Source organism: Hemitrygon akajei, chromosome 16 (assembly GCF_048418815.1).
Source record: "Hemitrygon akajei chromosome 16, sHemAka1.3, whole genome shotgun sequence".
In the NCBI taxonomy this organism is placed as follows: Eukaryota; Metazoa; Chordata; class Chondrichthyes; order Myliobatiformes; family Dasyatidae; genus Hemitrygon; species Hemitrygon akajei.
In genome coordinates, this window is record NC_133139.1 from 69,521 (window position 1) to 91,502 (window position 21,982).

The 21,982-nt window shown below is 43.1% G+C and overlaps 1 pseudogene; it reads left to right on the plus strand.

Moving 5' to 3' along the window:
- Positions 1-620: 620 nt before the first annotated feature.
- LOC140739677 (N-acetyllactosaminide beta-1,3-N-acetylglucosaminyltransferase 3 pseudogene) overlaps positions 621-21,982 on the plus strand; it is a 79,109-nt pseudogene continuing 57,747 nt past the window's right edge.

Consider the following 21,982-nt stretch of genomic DNA (forward strand, 5'->3'; position numbering starts at 1 on the left):
ATACCTGTAGCATTTGTATCCCATCATGTCTTGCACTACCTACTCCCCTGGCAGCACGTTCCACACACCCACCACTATGTGTTGAAAAAAAATTATCTCATAAATTTCTAATATTTTCTCTCTCACCTTAAATGTATGCTGTCTATTATTTACATTTCCAGCTATGAAAATGATTCTTGACTATGACTTTCATAGTTTTATAAACTATCAGATTGTACCTCAGCAGCCACTACTCCAGAGAAAACAAACCCAGGTTTGTTCAATCACACAAAAGGAGCTACTGGGCAATGCAAAATGCAATGTGTCAGAAGAAAGTTAGTATTCTTCAAAAAACAAGTCTTACTCGGGATAGTCATGTTTTGGGTTGAATCGACTGAGAGGTGTTGTTCCTCAATTTTACTGTGCCAGTAGCAGACGATCACAGTTTGGAAGATCAGATAGAAGTAGGTTAAAAGCTGCAGCACTCAGACTCAGCTTCTCCAATGTTGCTTAGTTGTTTTTTTCAGTAACAGAACAGGCCACTTCCTGACGTTATTCTCATTCAGTTTTATGGGCGTGTCCCACAGTTTTATCGTAAACAGCATATTTCCTTTTTATTGCGTCACCCATCAACCCAATTTCTTACATGCCCTCTTCTGAAATATGGATTAGTTCTTTCTTCACCGACACTGTCGGAGATACTACAACTACAAAGAAAAGAAAATCTGCGGACGTCTGTCGGAGATTTACTAACCGTTCTCAATTTTTGTTTGAAAAAAGAATCAGCATCAGTAGATTTTTTTCGCTCATTTTCATTTCAAGGAAGTAGAAACACTTGTTTTAGGGAATATCCCGTTATCGGATGATTAGCTGAGATGAAACAGAGCGGCTGCCTTGAACACGGTTGGAACCGGGTCTATGAAACCAGGGTAACTACAAAACTTAAGATTTCAGAGATCTTTCTAAAGTCCTTTTTTACTTCCTTCTGCTCTTCGCTTTCGTTTTCTCCTTCACACTGTACCACAAGTATAAGACAATATTTTGATTGGTATTGCTGGTTTAAAAATTAAACATACCGACTAACACGAACAGTTAACCGTTCGGTAGAACTGTTTTGCAGTTGACCCTCCCCATTAACACATTGAGCTCAGGGAGAGAACGTAACCTAATTCCGCGGGCTTCCTGCGATTATCTACATCAGGCAAAATGAACTGTTTCCGTTGATTATTAATGAAGAGACGCTCTTTATTTGTTGGAAGCTGTGAGGTGCGACCACAAGATATGAAGTTTACCAATCGCCTTGGGCAGAGAGTGGGTGCCTCAAAAGCTGTGTAAACATGTTCCGCCCAAGTTCTGAGTAGTTAACGGGGGGGGGGGGGGGGGAATGATCAATCGTTTGGTAGGTGAGCAAGTACTTTCTTAAAGAGGTAGGTTTAAAATGAAGCGGCGAGGGAGGAAATTCCATTTCCTGTCTGGGTAGCTAAAGGCAATCCGTTCGAGGGAGAATTCTCAAGTGTAAGGCTCAGGACCCGGAAGTGAGGGGCCAAAATGGGGTGTGGAGGGTTATGGAAATTGGGGAAGAGATCCAACCAGCATTTGACTCAAACAGTATCATTGAAATTAATTGCTGACAGAATGGGGGTCATTGTAGATCAGTGTACCCTGGACAATAGTGAAACAACAGGACATGTGTTTTATGATTTGGGGCAGAAGAGATTAGAGGAATGTGCATGTACTCCTTTTTGGACTGTTTCAAATGCCCTGCCTGCCAATAAAGTATTTGGGAAAAAAATATCAACGATTTTTATCAGAGCAAGGCCACAGACTAGGACAGAATATGTTATAAAGTCCTATATTCCTTGGAAAGCAGACAGTAATAAAAGTACAACAACTCCTCCCCCGTACTTTCCTCCAATCATCTTAAATTTTGCCCTCTTGTATTAACCATTGACACCTTACAGTCAAACCATACAGTCACACTGTACATTCTTGCAGGAATATCCTAAATATCACCGTGACATTCTTCCTAATCCAGAATACAACATCTCCTCCTCTCGTACACCCCCCCCCATCATACCTGTAGCATTTGTATTCTATCATGTCTTGCACTACCTACTCCTCTGGCAGCACGTTCCATGCACCCACCACTCAGTGTTGAAAAAAACCCTCATACATTTCTAATATTTTCTCTCTCACCTTAAATGTATGCTCTCTAATATTTACATTTCCAGCTATGAAAATGATTCTTGACTATGACTTTCATAGTTTTATAAACTCAATAGACAATAGACAGTAGGTGCAGGAGTAGGCCATTCGGCCCTTCTAGCCAGCACCGCCATTCACTGTGATCATGGCTGATCATACACTATCAGTACCCTGTTCCTGCCCTCTCCCCATATCCCTTGACCCCGCTATCTATAAGAGCTCCACCTAACTCTCTCTTGAATGCATCCAGAGACTTGGCCTCCACTGCCTTCTGGGGCAGAGCATTCCACATATCCACCACTCTCTGGGTGAAAAAGTTTTTCCGCATCTCTGTTCTAAATGGCCTACCCCTTATTCTTAAACTGTGGCCTCTAGTTCTGGACTCACCCATCAGCGGGAACATGCTTCCTGCCTCCAGTGTGTCCAATCCCTTAATAATCTTATATGTTTCAATCAGATCCTCTCTCATCCTTCTAAATTCCAGTGTATACAAGCCCAGTCGCTCCAATCTTTCAACATATGACAGTCCTGCCATTCCGGGAATTAACCTTGTGAACCTACGCTGCACTCCCTCAATAGCAAGAATGTCCTTCCTCAAATTTGGAGACCAAAACTGCACACAATACTCCAGGTGGGGTCTCACCAGGGCACTGTACAGCTGCAGAAGGACCTCTTTACTCCTATACTCAATTCCTCTTGTTATAAAAGCCAGCATGCCATTAGCTTTCTTCACTGCCTGCTGTACCTGCATGCTTGCTTTCATTGACTGATGTACAAGAACACCTAGATCTCGTTGTACTTCCCCTTTTCCTAACTTGACTCCATTTAGAGTAATAGTAATAGTAATAGTAATCTGCCTTCCTGTTCTTGCCACCAAAGTGGATAACCTCACATTTATCCACATTAAACTGCATCTGCCATACATTTGCCCACTCACCCAACCTGTCCAAGTCACCCTGCATTCTCATAACATCCTCCTGACACTTCACACTGCCACCCAGCTTTGTGTCATTAGCAAATTTGCTAATGTTACTTTTAATCCCTTCATCTAAACCATTAATGTATATTGTAAACAGCTGCGGTCCCAGCACCGAACCTTGCGGTACCCCACTGGTCACAGCCTGCCATTCCGAAAGGGACCTGTTAATCACTACTCTTTGTTTCCTGTCAGCCAGCCAATTTTCAATTCATGTCAGTACTCTGCCCCCAATACCATGTGCCCTAATTTTGCCCACTAATCTCCAATGTGGGACTTTATCAAAATCTTTCTGGAAGTCCAGGTACACTACATCCACTGGCTCTTCCTTGTCCATTTTCATAGTTACATCCTCAAAAAACTCCAGAAGATTAGTCAAGCATGATTTTCCCTTCAAAAATCCCTGCTGACTCGGACTGATCCTTCTACTGCTATCCAAATGTGTCGTAATTTCCTCTTTTATAATTGACTCCAGCATCTTTCCCACCACTGACATCAGGCTAACCGGTCTATAATTCCCTGTTTTCTCTCTCCCTTCTTTCTTGAAAAGTGGGACAACATTAGCCACCCTCCAATCAGCAGGAACTGTTTCTGAATCTATAGAACATTGGAAAATGATTACCAATGCATCCACGATTTCTAGAGCCGCCTCTTTAAGTACCCTGGGATGCAGACCATCAGGTCCCGGGGACTTATCAGCCTTCAGACTCAACAGTCTATCCAACACCGTTTCTTGCCTAATATAAATTTCCTTCAGTTCATCCTTTACCCTAGTTCCTTTGGCCACTATTACATCTGGGAGATTGTGTCTTCCCTAGTGAAGACAGATCCAAAGTACCTGTTCAACTCATCTGCCATTTCCTTGTTCCCCATAATAAATTCAGATTGTACCTATCAGATTGTACCTCAGCAGCCACTACTCCAGAGAAAACAAACCTAAGTTTGTTCAATCACACAAAAGGAGCTACTGGGCAATGCAAAATGCAATGTGTCAGAAGAAAGTTAGTATTCTTCAAAAAATAAGTCTTACTCGGGATAGTCATGTTTTGGGTTGAATCGACTGAGAGGTGCTGTTCCTCAATTTTACTGTGCCAGTTGCAGACGACCACAGTTTGGAAGATCAGATAGAAGTAGGTTAAAAGCTGCAGCACTCGGACTCAGCTTCTCCAATGTTGTTTAGTTGTTTTTCCCCAGTAACAGAACAGGCCACTTCCTGACATTGTTCTCATTCAGTTTTATGGGCTACTGGGCGTGTCCCACAGTTTTATCGTAAATAGCACATTTCCTTTTTATTGCCCCTCCCACCAACCCAATTTCTTACGTGCCCTCTTCTGAAATATGGTCTAGTTCTTTCTTCACCGACACTGTCGGAGATACTACAACTACAAAGAAAAGAAAATCTGCAGATGTCTGTCGGAGATTTACTAACCGTTATCGGATACAGAGCGGCTGCCTTGAACACGGTTGGAACCGGGTCTATGAAGCCAGGGTAACTACAAAACTTAAGATTTCAGAGATCTTTCTAAAGTCCTTTTTTTACTTCCTTCTGCTCTTCGCTTTCGTTTTCTCCTTCACACTGTACCACAAGTATAAGACAATTTTTTGATTGGTATTGTTGGTTCAAAAATTAAACTCATACCGACTAACACGAACAGTTAACCGTTCGGTAAAACTGTTTTGCAGTTGACCCTCCCCATTAACACATTGAGCTCAGGGAGAGAACGTAACCTAATTCCGCGGGCTTCCTGCGATTATCTACATCAGGCAAAATGAATTGTTTCCGTTGATTATTAATGAAGAGACGCTCTTTATTTGTTGGAAGCTGTGAGGTGTGACCACAAGATATGAAGTTTACCAATCGCCTTGGGCAGAGAGTGGGTGCCTCAAAAGCTGTGTAAACATGTTCCGCCCAAGTTCTGAGTAGTTAACGGGGGGGGGGGGGGGGACGGGACGGGGAAATGATCAATCGTTTGGTAGGTGAGCAAGTACTTTCTTAAAGAGGTAGGTTTAAAATGAAGCGGCGAGGGAGGAAATTCCATTTCCTGTCTGGATAGCTAAAGGCAATCCGTTCGAGGGAGAATTCTCAAGTGTAAGGCTCAGGACCCGGAAGTGAGGGGCCAAAATGGGGTGTGGAGGGTTATGGAAATTGGGGAAGAGATCCAACCAGCATTTGACTCAAACAGTATCATTGAAATTAATTGCTGACAGAATGGGGGTCATTGTAGATCAGTGTACCCTGGACAATGGTGAAACAACAGGACATGTGTTTTATGATTTGGGGCAGAAGAGATTAGAGGAATGTGCATGTACTCCTTTTTGGACTGTTTCAAATGCCCTGCCTGCCAATAAAGTACTTGGGGAAAAAAATATCAACGATTTTTATCAGAGCAAGGCCACAGACTAGGACAGAATATGTTAGAAAGTCCTATATTCCTTGGAAAGCAGACAGTAATAAAAGTACAACTCCTCCCCCGTACTTTCCTCCAATCATCTTAAATTTTGCCCTCTTGTATTAACCATTGACACCTTACAGTCAAACCATACAGTCACACTGTACATTCTTGCAGGAATATCCTAAATATCACCGTGACATTCTTCCTAATCCAGAATACAACATCTCCTCCTCTCGTACACCCCCCCCCCCCCATCATACCTGTAGCATTTGTATTCTATCATGTCTTGCACTACCTACTCCTCTGGCAGCACGTTCCATGCACCCACCACTCAGTGTTGAAAAAAACCCTCATACATTTCTAATATTTTCTCTCTCACCTTAAATGTATGCTCTCTAATATTTACATTTTCAGCTATGAAAATGATTCTTGACTATGACTTTCATAGTTTTATAAACTCAATAGACAATAGACAGTAGGTACAGGAGTAGGCCATTCGGCCCTTCTAGCCAGCACCGCCATTCACTGTGATCATGGCTGATCATACACTATCAGTACCCTGTTCCTGCCCTCTCCCCATATCCCTTGACCCCGCTATCTATAAGAGCTCTACCTAACTCTCTCTTGAATGCATCCAGAGACTTGGCCTCCACTGCCTTCTGGGGCAGAGCATTCCACATATCCACCACTCTCTGGGTGAAAAAGTTTTTCCGCATCTCTGTTCTAAATGGCCTACCCCTTATTCTTAAACTGTGGCCTCTAGTTCTGGACTCACCCATCAGCGGGAACATGCTTCCTGCCTCCAGTGTGTCCAATCCCTTAATAATCTTATATGTTTCAATCAGATCCTCTCTCATCCTTCTAAATTCCAGTGTATACAAGCCCAGTCGCTCCAATCTTTCAACATATGACAGTCCTGCCATTCCGGGAATTAACCTTGTGAACCTACGCTGCACTCCCTCAATAGCAAGAATGTCCTTCCTCAAATTTGGAGACCAAAACTGCACACAATACTCCAGGTGGGGTCTCACCAGGGCACTGTACAGCTGCAGAAGGACCTCTTTACTCCTATACTCAATTCCTCTTGTTATAAAAGCCAGCATGCCATTAGCTTTCTTCACTGCCTGCTGTACCTGCATGCTTGCTTTCATTGACTGATGTACAAGAACACCTAGATCTCGTTGTACTTCCCCTTTTCCTAACTTGACTCCATTTAGAGTAATAGTAATAGTAATAGTAATCTGCCTTCCTGTTCTTGCCACCAAAGTGGATAACCTCACATTTATCCACATTAAACTGCATCTGCCATACATTTGCCCACTCACCCAACCTGTCCAAGTCACCCTGCATTCTCATAACATCCTCCTGACACTTCACACTGCCACCCAGCTTTGTGTCATTAGCAAATTTGCTAATGTTACTTTTAATCCCTTCATCTAAACCATTAATGTATATTGTAAACAGCTGCGGTCCCAGCACCGAACCTTGCGGTACCCCACTGGTCACAGCCTGCCATTCCGAAAGGGACCTGTTAATCACTACTCTTTGTTTCCTGTCAGCCAGCCAATTTTCAATTCATGTCAGTACTCTGCCCCCAATACCATGTGCCCTAATTTTGCCCACTAATCTCCAATGTGGGACTTTATCAAAATCTTTCTGGAAGTCCAGGTACACTACATCCACTGGCACAGAGCAAGGCCACAGACTAGGACAGAATATGTTATAAAGTCATATATTCCTTGGTAAGCGGACAATAATAAAAGTACAACATCTCCTCCCCCTGTACTTTCCTCCAATCATCTTAAAATTATTCCCTCTTGTATTAACCGTTGACATCTTGTGAAAAAAGGCACTGGCTGTCCACTCTGTCTGTTGCCTCTTATCACATTGTACAACTCTATCAAGTCACCTTTCATTCTTCCTCACTCCACAGAGAAATGCCCCAGTTTGCTCAATGTTTCCTCATAAGGCATGCTGGCAGCATACTGGTAAGTTCCCTCTGCACCCTCTCTAAAGCTTTCATTGCTGGTCAGTGTGGCTCAAAGGGCTGGGTGTAAATTGTCCCATGATTAGGGTCAAATCGGGGTTGTTGGGGTTTGCCAGTCAGCGCGGCTCATAGGGCCAGATGGGCCTATTACATTTTCCTGGCATCCATGTACCAACCTAACTATCTCTTAAAAATCCCTAATGTTTCTGACTCTGCCACCACCCTAGGCAGTGCATTCCAGGCTCACATCTTTCCGTGTTGATAAAAAAAGCTTGCCCTCACATCTGCTTTGAAATTAGCCCCCCTCACCTTAAATTAATACTTTCTGGTCATAGTCATAGAGAGGTACAGAACAGAATCAGGACCTTTGGCCTATCTAGACCATTCAAACTGCCTATTCTCATTGACATGTGCCGGGACCATAGCTCTCCATATCCTGACTATCCATATACCTATCCAAACTTCTCTTAAACATTGCAGTCGAGCTTACATGCACCACTTGTGCTGACAGCTCATTCCATGCTTTCATGACCCTCTGAGTGAAGAAGTTGGCCCTCATGTTCCCCCTTAAACTTCTCACATTTAACACTTAACCCATGACCTCTAGTTGTATACTCACCCAACCTCAGTGGAAAAAGCCTGCTTGCATTAACCCTGTACACCTTATAATTTTGTAGATCTCTATTAAATCTCCTCTAAATCTTCTGCCATTCTAAGGAATACAGTTGTAACCTATTACATCTTTCCTTATAACTCAGGTCCTCCAGACCTGGCAACATCCTTGTAAATTTTCTCACTACCCTTTCATCCTTGTTTACATCTTTCCTGTAGGTTGGTGACCAAAACTGCACACAATACTCCAAAATAGGCTTCACCAATGTCTTATACAACCTCAACATAACATCCTGTCTCTGTACTCAATACATTGACTTAAGAAGGCCAATGTGCCAAAAACTTTCTTTATGAACCTATCGACCTGTGACACCACCTTCAATGAATTATAACCTGTATTCCCAAATTCCTTTGTTCTACCACACTGCCCTGCTGTGTAAGATCTACCCTGGTTGACCCTACCAAAGTGCAAAACCTTGCACTTCTCTGCTTTAAATTCCATCTGTCATTTTTCAACCCATTTTTCTAGCTGAATCAGATCCCTCAGCAAGCTGTGATGGCCTTCCTCACTGTCCACTATACCCCCAATCTTGGTGTCCTTTGCAAATTTGCTGATCCAGTTAACCATTTTCCCATCTAAATTATTGATGTAGATGACAAACAACAAAGGACACAGTGCCAATTCCTACGAAATACCACTAGTCACAGGCCTCCTGTCAGAGAGGCATCCCTCTGCTAACACACTCTGGCTTCTCCCACAAAGCCAATGTCTAATCCAATTTACTAACTCATCTTGAATGCAAATGATTGAATCGTTTGACCGACCTCCCATTTGGGAGCTTGTCAAATGCTGTACTAAAGGCCATGTAGACAACATCCACTGCCTTGCCTTCAGCCACTTTCCTGGTAACTTCCTTGAAAAACTCTTTAAGATTGGTTAGACATTACTTACCACACACAAAGCCATGCTGACTATTGTTAATCAGTTCATGTCTATCCAAATACTTATATAGCTAGTCCCTTAAACTACCTTCCAGTAACATTCCCACAACTGACATTGGACTCACCGCTCTATAATTTCCTTGTTTCTGTTTGGAGCCTTTTTAAACAGCGGACCAACATTGGCTATCCTCCAATCCTCTGGTATCTTTCCTGTTGCTAAGGATGTTTTAAATATCTCTGCTACGGCCCAGGCAATTTCTGCACTTGCCTCCCATAGGGTTCAAGGGAGCACCTTGACAGGCCCAAGGGATTGATCCACCCTGATCTGCCTCAAGGTAGTAAATTCCTCCTCCTCTGCAATCTGTACAGGGTTCATGAAGTTGATGCTAGTTTACCTCTCTTCTGTAAACCCTGTAACTATCTCCTGAGTAAATACAGATGTAAAAAAAAATTAAGATCTCCCCCATCTGTTTTGGCTCCAAAATGATTGCTGCTTGTCCCTTGCAATCCTTTTGCTCCTAACATATCTGTAGACTCGCTCAGGATTCTCCTTCACCTTACCTGTAAGAGCAACTCCTTTTTTAAGCCTCTTCATTTCTTTCTTAAACATTCTCTTGAATTCCTTATACTTCATCAAAATCTCATTATTTCCTACCTGTCAATATCTGCAATGCACCTTTATTTTTTCTTTTAACCAGGACTTCAATATCTCTTGAAAACCAAGGTTCCCTACTCTTGTTATCTTTACCTTTTATTTTGACAGGCACATACAAACTTAAACACAAAGTACACTGCAGATGCTGTGGTCAAATCAACATGTACAAACAAGCTGGATGAACTCAGCAGGTCGGGCAGCATCTGTTGAAATGAGCAGTCAATGTTTTGGGCCGGGACCCTCCATCAGGACCCTGGTTGTTGACCCTGGTGTCCTGATGAAGGGTCCCGGCCCAAAACGTTGACTGCTCATTTCAACAGATGCTGCCCGACCTGCTGAGTTCATCCAGCTTGTTTGTACATACAAACTTCATACTCTCAAAATTTAATTTTTGAAGGCTTCCCACCTTGCAAGTACAGCTTTGCCAGAAAACAGTCAGTCCTAATCCATATTTGCCAGACCATCAGAATTGACCTTTCTCAAATTAGAATCTCAACCTGCAGACCAGACCTGTCCTTTTGTAGATTTACTTTGAACTAATGCCATTGTGGTCACTAGATGCAAATGTCACCCTACGCAAACTTCTGTCACCTGCCCTGTCTCATTCACTAACAGAAGATCTAGTTATACACATTCTGTCATTGGGATTTCTATATGCTGATGAAGGAAATTTTCCTTAACACATTTGACAAATTCTATCCCATCTAGTACTTTTACAGTATGGGAGTTCCAGGCAATATGTGGAAAGTTAAAATCACCTATTGTAACAATTTTGTGTTTCTTGCAACAGTCTGTAATCTCTTTACAAATAGAGAACGCTTGTAGGCAGTGTGAGAGGGAGGATGATAGAGAAGGGATATGCTCAGACTGACAGTTTGAGTTGTGTCTATTTTAATGCAAGGAGTATCATGAACAAGGTGGATGAGCTTGGAGTATAGATCAGTACTTGGAGCTATGATGTTGTGGCTATTACAGAGACCAGGATGGCTCGGGGGCAGGAATGGCTACTTAGAGTGCCAGGCTTTAAATGTTTCAGAAAGGACAGGGAGGGAGGCAAAAGAGGTAGGGGCATGGCACTACTAATCAGAGATAGTGTCACGGCTGCAGAAAAGGAGGAATTCATGGAGGGATTGTCTACTGAGTCTCTGTGGGTGGAAGTTAGGTACAGGAAGGGGTCAATAACTCTACTGGATGTTTTTTATAGGCCATCCAATAGTAACAGGGACGTCGAGGAGCAGATAGGGAGACATTCTGGAATGTCTGGAATAACAGGGTTGTCGTGATGGGGGATTTTAACTTCTCAAATATTGATTTGAATCTCCCAAGAGCAAAGGGTTTAGATGGGGTAAAGTTTGTTAGGTGTGTTCAGAAAGGTTTCCTAACACAATATGTAGATAAGCCTACAAGAGGAGAGTCTGTACTAGATCTGGTATTGGGAAATGAACTTGGTCAGGTCTCAGTGGAAGAGCATTTTGGAGATAGTGACCACAATTCTATCACCTTTACAATAGCATTGGAGAGAGATAGGAAAAGACAAGTTAGGAAAGTGTTTAATTGGAGTAAGGGGAAATATGAAGCTATCAGGCAGGAACTTGGAAGCATAAATTGGGAACAGATGTTCTCAGGGAAATGTATGGCAGAAATATGGCAAATGTTCAAGGGATATTTGTGTGGCGTTCTGCATAAGTATGTTTCAATGAGACAGGGTACAGGAACCATGGCGTATAAAGGCTGTTGAAAATCCAGTCAAGAAGAAAAGAAAAGCTTATGAAAGGTTCAAAAAACTTGGTAATGATAAATATCTAGAAGATTATAAGGCTAGCAGGAAGGAGTTTAAGAATGAAATTAGGAGAGCCAAAGGGGACCAGGAGAAGGCCTTGGCGAGCAGGATTAAGGCAAACCCCAAGGCATTCTACAAGTATGTGAAGAGCAAGAGGATAAGATATGAGAGAATAGGACTAATCAAGTGTGACAGTGGAAAAGTGGGTATGGAACCGGAGGAGACAGAGGAGGTACTTAATGAATACTTTGCTGTAGTATTCACTACAGAAAAGGATATTGGCGATTGTAAGGATTTTTTTTACAGTGGACTGAAAAGTTTGAGCATATAGATATTAAGAAAGTGGATGTGCTGGAGCTTTTTGAAAGCATCAAGTTGGATAAGTCACTGGGACCGGACAAGATATACCCCAGGCTACTGTGGGAGGTGAGGGAGGGGATTGCTGACCCACTGGCAATGATTTTTGCATCATTGGTGGGGGCGGGAGAAGTGCCAGAGGATTGGAGGGTTGCAGATGTTATTCCCTTATTCAAGAAAGGGAGTAGAGATAGCCCAGGAAATTATAGACCAGTGAGTCTTACTTCAGTGGTTAGTAAGTTGATTGAAAAGGTCCTGAGAGGCAGGATTTATGAACATTTGGAGAGGCATAATATGATAAGGAATAGTCAGCTTGGCTTTGTCAAAGGCAGGTCATGCCTTACAAGTCTGATTGAATTTTTTGAGGATGTGATGAAACACTTTGATGAAGGTAGAGCAATAGATGTAGTGCATATGGATTTCAGCAAGACATTTGATAAGGTACCCCATGCAAGGCTTATTGAGAAAGTAAGGAGGCATGGGATTTAAGGGGACCCTGCTTTGTGGAGCCAGAATTGGTTTACCCACAGAAGGCAAAGAGTGGTTGAAGATGGGTCATATTCTGCATGGAGGTCGGTGACCAGTGGTGTACCTCAGGGATCTGTTCTGAGACCCCTTCTCTTTGTAATTTTTATAAATGATCTGAATGAGGAAGTGAAGGGATGCATTAGTAAATTTGCTGATGACACAAAGGTTGGGGGTGTTGTTGATACTGTGGAGGGCTGTCAGAAGTTACAGTGGGACATTGATATGATGCAAAACTGGGCTGAGAAGTGGCAGATGGAGCTCATCCCAGATAAGTGTGTGGTGGTTCATTTTGGTAGGTCAAATATGATGACAGAATATAGTATTTATGGTAAGACTCTTGGCAGTGTGAGGGAATCAGAGGGATCTTGGGGTCCAAGTCCACAGGACACTTAAAGTTGCTACACAGGCTGACTGTGTGGTTAAGAAGGCATACGGTGCATTGACCTTCATCAGTCGTGAGAATGAGTTCAAGAGCCAAGAGGTAATGAAACAGCTATATAGGACTCCAGTCAGACACCACTTGGAGTACTGTGCTTAGCTCTGGTCACCTCATATAGGAAGGATGTGGAAACTATACTAAGGGTGCAGAGGAGATTTACAAGGATGTTGCCTGGATTGAGGAGCATATCTTATGAAAATAGGTTGAGTAAACTTGGCCTTTTCTCCTTGGAGTGACGGAGGATTAGAGGTGACCTGATAGAGGTGTATAAGATGATGAGAGACATTGATCGTGTTGATAGTCAGGGGCTTTTTCCCAGATGCCGAAATGGCTAGCAGTTTTAAGGTGCTTGGAAATAGGTACAGGTGAAATGTCAGGGGTAATTTTTTTTACGCAGAGTGTGGTGAGTGGGTGGAATGGGCTGCCAGCAACGGTGGTGGAGGCAGATACGATAGGGTATTTTAAGGGACTCCTGGATAGGTACATGGGGCTTAGAAAAATAGAGGGCTATGGGTAACTTTAAGTAATTTCTAAAGTAAGTATAGCACTGTGGGCTGAAGGGCCTGTATTGTGCTGTAGGTTTTTAATGTTTCTTTACAAATTTGTTCCTCTAAATCCCTAGGACTATTGGATGGTCTGTAATATAGCCCCATTAAGGAGGAATTTTTTTAGCCAGAGAGTGATGAATCTGTGGAATACTCTGTTTCAGATTGCGGTGGAAGCCAAGTCCGTGTGTATATTTAAGGTGGAAGTTGATCATTTCCTGATTGGTCAAGGCATCAAAATATATGCCAAGCAGGCAGGTGTATGGGGTTTGGTGGGATCTGGATCAGTCATGATGAAATGACGGAGCAAATTCGATGGGCTGAATGAACTAATTCTGCTCCTATGTCTTATGGTCATATTACCGTGGTCATACCTTTCTTATTTCTCAGTTCCACCCATAACGCCTCACTAGTTGAGTTCTCCAGTCTGGCCTGACGGAGCAGTGCCGTGACATTTCCCCTGACTAGTAATGCCACCCCTCTACCTTTAATCCCTTGCACTTTGTCATGTTTAAAACTACAGAATCCCTGAATACCGAGCTGCCAGCACTGCCACTCTTGCAATCAATGGCTACAATATTGTTATTCTAGGTATTGATCCATGTCTTGAGTTCATCTGCCTTTCCTGTGATATTTCTTGCATTGAAATGTATGCACCAGTTGCACCTTTTGATTCCTGACTTGGTCTTACCAACCTCTTTACTAACTGTTCTGGCAGTCTGGTTCCCATCATTCTGTAACTCCTGTTTAAACTCCACGGTTTAGCATTAACTAATTTTCCTGCTAGGATATTAAACCCCCTCCAGTTCAGGTGCAAATTATCCCTTCTATCCCACCTTCCCTGGAAGGGAGTCCAATGATCCAAAAAGCTTATGCTTTCCATCCTATACCACCTGCTTAGCCACATGTTAAACTGTATAATCTTCCTAGTTCTGGCCTCACTAGCACGTGGCATGGGTAGCAATCTTGAGATCACAACCCTGGAGGTCCTGTCCTTTAATTATCATTCAAACCATACATGGATACAGTCGAATGAGATAACATTCCTCTGGGGCCAAGGTGTGTAACATACATTCAAAATAGCAAGAGAGGAATAAAAAAAACACAACAAAATGTAAGAAAACACATGTATGGTCCAAATCCCTGAGCAACATGCAAATAGACGATACAGCTCCCTGTAATCCAATCTGTCGTTTCACTGGTCAAACACTGGAGGGCAACAATGATTGTCCCAACCGAACAAGGACTCCACATGACACCGCCTCCAGCATTGTCTCACCTGGACTGCAGCATCTGACAAGTCTGCTTGAAGCCTAGTCCTTACTGCAGCCAAGGCCACACTGCTTCCGTGTCACCTGTTTCACCACTAAATAAGGGAAACATAGGCCTGTCAGTTTGACGTCAGTGGTGGTTAAATTAATGGAAAGTATTCTTAGAGATGGTATATATAATTATCTGGATAGACAGGGTCTGATTAGGAACAGTCAACATGGATTCATGTGTGGAAGGTCATGTTTGACAAATCTTATTGAATTTTTTGAAGAGGTTAATAGGAAAGTTGACGAGGGTAAAGCAGTGGATGTTGTCTATGTGGACTTCAGTAAGGCCTTTGACAAGGTTCCACATGGAAGGTTAGCTAGGAAGGTTCAATCGTTAGGTATTAGTATTGAAGTAGTAAAATGGATTTAACAGTGGCTGGATGGGAGATGTTAGAGAGTGTGGTGGATAACTGTTTGTCAGGTTGGAGGCTGATGACTAGTGGTGTGCCTCAGGGATCTGTATTGGGTCCAATGTTGTTTGTCATATACATTAATGATCTGGATGATGGGGTGGTAAATTGGATTAGTAAGTATGCAGGTGATACTAAGGTAGGTTGCGTTGTGGATAATGAAGTAGGTTTTCAAAGCTTGCAGAGAGATTTAGGCCAGTTAGAAGAGTGGGCTGAACGATGGCAGATGGAGTTTAATGCTGATAAATGTGAGGTGCTACATTTTGGTAGGAATAATCCAAATAGGACATACATGGTAAATGGTAGGGCATTGAAGAATGCAGTAGAACAGAGTGATCTAGGAATAATGGTGCATAGTCCCCTGAAGGTGGAATCTCATGTGGATAGGGTGGTGAAGAAAGCTTTTGGTATGCTGGCCTTTATAAATCAGAGCATTGAGTATAGGAGTTGGGATGTAATGTTAAAATTATACAAGGCATTGGTAAGGCCGAATTTGGAGTATTGTGTACAGTCCTGGTCATCGAATTATAGGAAAGATGTCAACAAAATAGAGAGAGTACAGAGGAGATTTACTAGAATGTTACCTGGATTTCAGCACCTAGGTTACAGGGAAAGGTTGAACAAGTTAGGACTTTATTCCTTGGAGCGTAGAAGGTTGAGGGGGGGACTTGGTAGAGGTATTTAAAATTATGAGGGGAATAGATAGAGTTGACATGGATAGGCTTTTTCCATTGAGAGTAGGGGAGATTCAAACAAGAGGACATGAGTTGAAAGAAAAATGGAGGGTTATGGGGTAGTGTGAGTTTAGTACTTTTTTTTGGGTCGGCACAACATGGAGGGCTGAAGGGCCTGTACTGTGCTGTAGTGTTCTATAGTTAGGGGGCAAAAGTTTAAGGGTAACACAAGGGGGAATTTCTTTACTCAGAGAGTGGTAGCTGTGTGGAATGAGCTTCCAGTAGAAGTGGTAGAGGCAGGTTCGGTATTGTCATTTAAAGTAAAATTGGATAGGTATATGGACAGGAAAGGAATGGAGGGTTATGGGCTGAGTGCGGGCCAGTGGGACTAGGTGAGAATAAGTGTTTGGCACAGACTAGAAGGGCGGAGATGGTCTGTTTCCATGCTGTAATTGTTATATGGTTATATATGGTTATATGGTTGATAGATTCTTGATTAGTTAGGACATGAAGGATACAAGAAGAAGGCAGGAGATTAGCATTGAGAGGAAAATGGATCAGCCATGATGAAATGGTGGAGCAGATTCAATGGGCCAAATTGCCTAATTCTGTTCCTGTGTCTTAATGGTCTAGATGTGAAGTGATTCATTTTGAAAAGTCAAACCAGTGTTGGACTTTTATTAAGAATGGTTGGGCATCAGGAAGTACAATAGAACAAAGGAACCTAGGAATACAAGTGCATAGTTTGTTGAAAGTGGCATCAAAGGTAGACAGGCTGGTGAAAAAGGCATTTAGCATGTTGGTCTTCATCATTGAATATAGGATATATATACACACACACACACACACACACATATATAGCAGTTCTGTAAGTCACTGGTGAGGCTGCACATTGTACTATGTACTACTTTGGGCACTCTGTTATAGGAAAAATGCAGTTAAACTGGAAAGAATACAGGATGTTGCTAGGAGCAAAGGGCCTAACTTTACATGGAGTGGTTGGTCAGGCTAGAACTTTATCCCTTGGAACTTGGGAAAATGAGTGGTGACCTTATAGCACTGTTTAAAATACAAGGCAAATAGATAAGGTGGAAGGTAACAGTGTTGTCCCTGAATAGGGGAGTCCAAAATTAAAGGGCATAGATTTGGGGTGAGAGGGGAAAGATTTCAAAGGGACCTGAGAGGCAAATTTTTCCACACAGAATGAAGTGATAGAGGAAGAGGTCGAAGTGCATATAACAATAGCATTGAAGAAGCACTCTGGGTATATGGAACAATGAAGGCCAAAAGGACTTGGAACTCTAATCAACACACAGAAAATGCTGGAGGAAGTCAGCAGGCCAGGCAGCATCTATGGAAAAGAGTACAGTTGACGTTTTGAGCTGAGACCTTTCATCAGGACTGGAGAGAAAAGGATAAGAAGCCAAAGTAAGAAGGTGGAGGGAGAATGGGAGAAAGAAATACAAGGTAGTAGATGATAGGTGAAACTGGGAGAGGGGAAGGGGTGATTGGTGGAAGGACTGAATGGGGCCCTGAATGATAGTAAGGGAGGAGGTGTAGGGGTAGGGGCAGGTGCAGCACTTGCAAGGATAAGTGCCAGGAGGGAAATCAGTGAGGAGGGATGAATGGACAAGGGATTTGCATAGGAATCAATCCCTGTTGAAAGCATAGAGTTGTGGGGGGGGGGGGGGGTGGCGGTGGTGGTGGGGATCCCGTTGGAGATGGCAGAAGTTACGGAGAATTATTTGCTAGATGTGGAGGCTGGTGAAGTGGTAGTAGGTGAGGACAAGAGGAACCCTATCCCTGGTGGGGTAGCAGGAGGAGGGGGTGAGAACCGACATGTGAGAAATGGAATAGATGCGATTGAGGGCAGTGTTGATGGCAGAGGTAGGGAAGGACCTTTCTTTAAAGAAGGAGGACATCTTATTAGTTCTGGAATGAAAAGCCTCATCCTGAGAGCAGATGCAGTGGAGATGGAGGAATTGGAAGAAGGTAGAACATAAAACATAGAACAATGCTGTGCTGACTCTTAAACCCTGCCTCCCATATAACCCTCCACCTTAAATTCCTCCATATACTGTCTAGTAGTCTCTTAAATTTCACTAGTGTATCTGCCTCCACCACTGACTCAGGCAGTGTATTCCACACACCAACCACTCTCTGAGTAAAAAACCCTCCTCTAATATCCCCCTTGAACTTCCCACCACTTACCTTAAAGCCATGTTCTCTTGTATTGAGCAGTGGTGCCCTGGGGAAGAGGCGCTGGCTGTCCACCCTATCTATTCCTCTTAATATCTTGTATACCTCTATCATGTCTCCTCTCATCCTCCTTCTCTCCAAAGAGTAAAGCCCTAGATCCCTTAATCTCTGATCATAATGCATACTCTCTAAACCAGGCAGCATCCTGGTAAATCTCCTCTGCACCCTTTCCAATGCTTCCACATCCTTCCTATAGTGAGGCGACCAGAACTTGACACAGTACTCCAAGTGTGGCCTAACCAGAGTTTTATAGAGCTGCATCATTACCCCACGACTCTTAAACTCTATCCCTTGACTTATGAAAGCTAACACCCCATAAGCTTTCTTAACTACCCTGTCTAACTGTGAGGCAACTTTCAGGGATCTGTGGACATGTACCCCCAGATCCCTCTGCTCCTCCACACTACCAAATATCCTGCCATTTACTTTGTACACTGCCTTGGAGTTCGTCCTTCCAAAGTGTACCACCTCACACTTCTCTGAATTGAACTCCATCTGCCACTTCTCAGCCCACTTCTGCACCCTATCAGTGTCTCTCTGCAATCTTCACCAATCCTCTACACTATCCACAACACCGCCAACCTTTCTGTCGTCTGCAAACTTGCCAACCCACCCTTTCACCCCCACACCCAGGTTGCTAATCAAAATCACGAAAAGTAGAGTTCCCAGAACTGATCCTTGTGGGACACCATTAGTCACAATCCTCCAATCCAAATGTACTCCCTCCACCACAACCCTCTGCTTTCTGTAGGCAAGCCAATTCTGAATCCACCTGGCCAAACTTCCCTAGATCCCATGCCTTCTGACTTTCTGAATAAGCCTACCGTGTGGTACCTTGTCAAATGCCTTACTAAAATCCATGTAGATCACATCCACTGCACTACCCTCATCTATATACCTGGTCACCTCCTCAAAGAACTCTATCAGGCTTGTTAGACACGATTTTCTCTAAATTTTCTCTAATTCTCTTTCCCTAGGAATCTTTTCCAACAGCTTTCTCACCACAGATGTAAGGCTCACTGGTCTATAATTACCCGGACTATCCCTGCTATCTTTTTTTGTACAAGGGGACAACATTCGCCTCCCTCTAATCCTCGGGTACTATTCCCATGGACAATGAGGACATAAAGATCCTAGCCAGAGGCTCAGCAATCTCTTCCCTCGCCTCGTGGAGCAGCCTGGGGAATATTCCGTCAGGCCCCACGGACTTATCCATCCTAATGTATTTTAACAACTCCAACACCTCTTCTGCCTTAAGGTGATGGCATTTTTACAAGTAACAGTGTGGCAAGAGGTATAGTCCAGTTAGCTGTTAGAATTTAAGTCACCTGGGACTGTACTCACTGGAATTCAGAAGAATGGGAGGAGATCTTATAGAAACATATAAAATTATGAAGGGAATAGATAAGATAGAGACAGGAAAGTTGTTTCCACTGGTAGGTGAGACTAGAACTAGGGGACATAGCCTCAAGATTTGGGGGAGCAGATTTAGGATGGAGATGAGGAAGAACTGTTTTTTCCAGGGAGTTGTGGATCTGTGGAATTCTCTGCCCAACAAAGCAGTGGAGGCTATCTTAGTAAATATGTTTAAGACAAGGTTTGATAGATTTCTGCATAGTAGGGGAATTAAGGGTTATGGGGAAAAGGCAGGTAGGTGGAGATAAGTCCATGGCTAGATCAGCCATGAAATTATTGAATGGGCCAGATGACTTACTCCTGCTCCTATTTCTTGTGTTCTTAATTAGTGGGTTTATAAAGGATATCAGTAGATAAGCTGTCTCTGGAGATAGAGACAGAGAGATTGAGAAAGTGGAGGGATGTGTCGGAAATGGACCGGGTAAAACTGAGGGCAGGGTGGAAACTGGGAGCAAAGTTGATTAAATCAGTAAGTTCGCCACGGCTGCAGGACACACCAATGCAGTTGTTGATGTAGCGCAGGAAAATTTGGGAAGTGATACCAGCGTAGGCTTCGAACATAGACTGCCATTTCAAATGGGATCCCACCACCAATCACATCTTCCCTTCCCCCCAGTTTCTGCTTTCTGCAGGGATTACCCTCTACACAACTCCCTTATCCATTCATCCCTCCCCACTGATCTTCCTCCTGGCAGTTATACTTGCGAGCAGAACAAGTGCTACACCTGCCCCTACACCTCCTCCCTCACTACCATTCAGGGCCCCAAACAGTCATTCTAGGCGAGGCATCATTACCTGCAAGTCTGTTGATGCAATCTGCTGTATCCAGTGTGGCCTCCTGTGCATTGGTACATTAACTCAACATAGATTGGGAGACCACCTATGCTCCATCTGCCAGAAAAAGGCGGGATCTACAATGGCCACCAATTATAACTCCACTTTTGATTCCTATTCCAACGTGTGAGTCCATGGCCTCTTCTACAGTCATGATGAGGCCATACTCAGATTGGAGGAGCAACACCTTGCACTCTGTCTGGGTAGACTTCGACCAGATGGCATGAACATTGATTTCTTAAACTTCTGATAATGTACCCCCCTTCACCATTCACCATTCCTCATTCCCATTTCCCTCTCTCACCCTATCTCCTTACCTGCCCATCACCTCCCTCTGGTGCTCCTTCCCTTCTTTCTTCCATAGCATTCTTTCCTCTCCTATCAGATTCCCCCTTCTCCAGCCCCATATCTCTTGCAACATTCAAATTCTCAGCTCCTTAGTTCACCCCTTTCCCTCCACTTCCCCTGGTTTCACATATCACCTTGTGTTTCTTCCTCCCCATCCCTTCCCTACTTCTTATTTTGACTCCTCATTTTTTTTCTCCAGTCCTGATGAAAGATCTTGGCCCAAATGATTGACCGTACAGTACTCTTTCCTGAGTTCCTTCAGCATTTTGTGTGTCGCTCAAAGTTACATCTTTGATTTTATATTCTTACACTTGCATAATGAATATTAAAATTGCATTTGCCTTTCTCACTACCTACTCAACCTGCAAATTAGCCTTTAGGGTATCCTGCATGAGTACTTCATGTCCAATTGTACCGCAGATAAAAAAAAAATTCTTTCCATTTAGAACATAGTCTACCTTTTCATTTCTTCTATTGAAGTTCATCATCATACACTTCCTGACACTTTCTCTTTCCAAGGATTTTATTTTATTTTTTACCAACAGAGACGTACCAACCCCTCCTTTATTACATTTGTCAGTGCACACTGTGGCACTAGCCTGGACAATTTCTGCCTATAACTCAGGCCCTTTGGACCTGGCAACACCCTTCTTTACTCTATTATTACATTTGTCAGTGCACACTGTAGCACTAGCCTGGACAATTTCTGCCTATAAGGTTGAGTCTGTGGTAAAAAAGGCAAATGCAATGTTGGCATTTATTTCAAGGGGAATAGAATATAAAAGCAAGGAGATAATGCTGAGCCTTTATAAGACACTAGTCAGGCTGCACTTGGAGTATTGTCAAGAGTTTTGGGTCCCATATCTCAGAAAGGATGTGTTGTCGTTGGAGAGAGTCCAGAGGAGATCATGAGGATGATTCCAGGAATGAAGGGGTTAACATATAACAAGTGTTTGGCAGCTTTGGGCCTGTACTCACTGGAATTTAGAAAAATGTGTGGGGATCTCATTGAAACTTACTGAATTTTAAAAGGACTAGGTAGGGAGGATGTGGAGAGGATGCTTCCTGTGGGGGGCACTGTTATACAGAACAGCCTCAAAATTGAGGGGGAAGCCTTTTAGAATAGAGGTGAAGAGGATTCTTTTTCATCAGAGAGTAGTTAATCCTTGGACTGTTCTGCCACAGACTGTGGTGGAGGCAGGGATGTCAGCAGAGTAGTAATGACGTGTTTTTCTGGGAAAAATGAAAAAGGTGCTGGACATGTGTATTCCAAAAATGAAGAAATACTCAAATGGTAAAATAGTGCAATCATGGCTGACAAGGG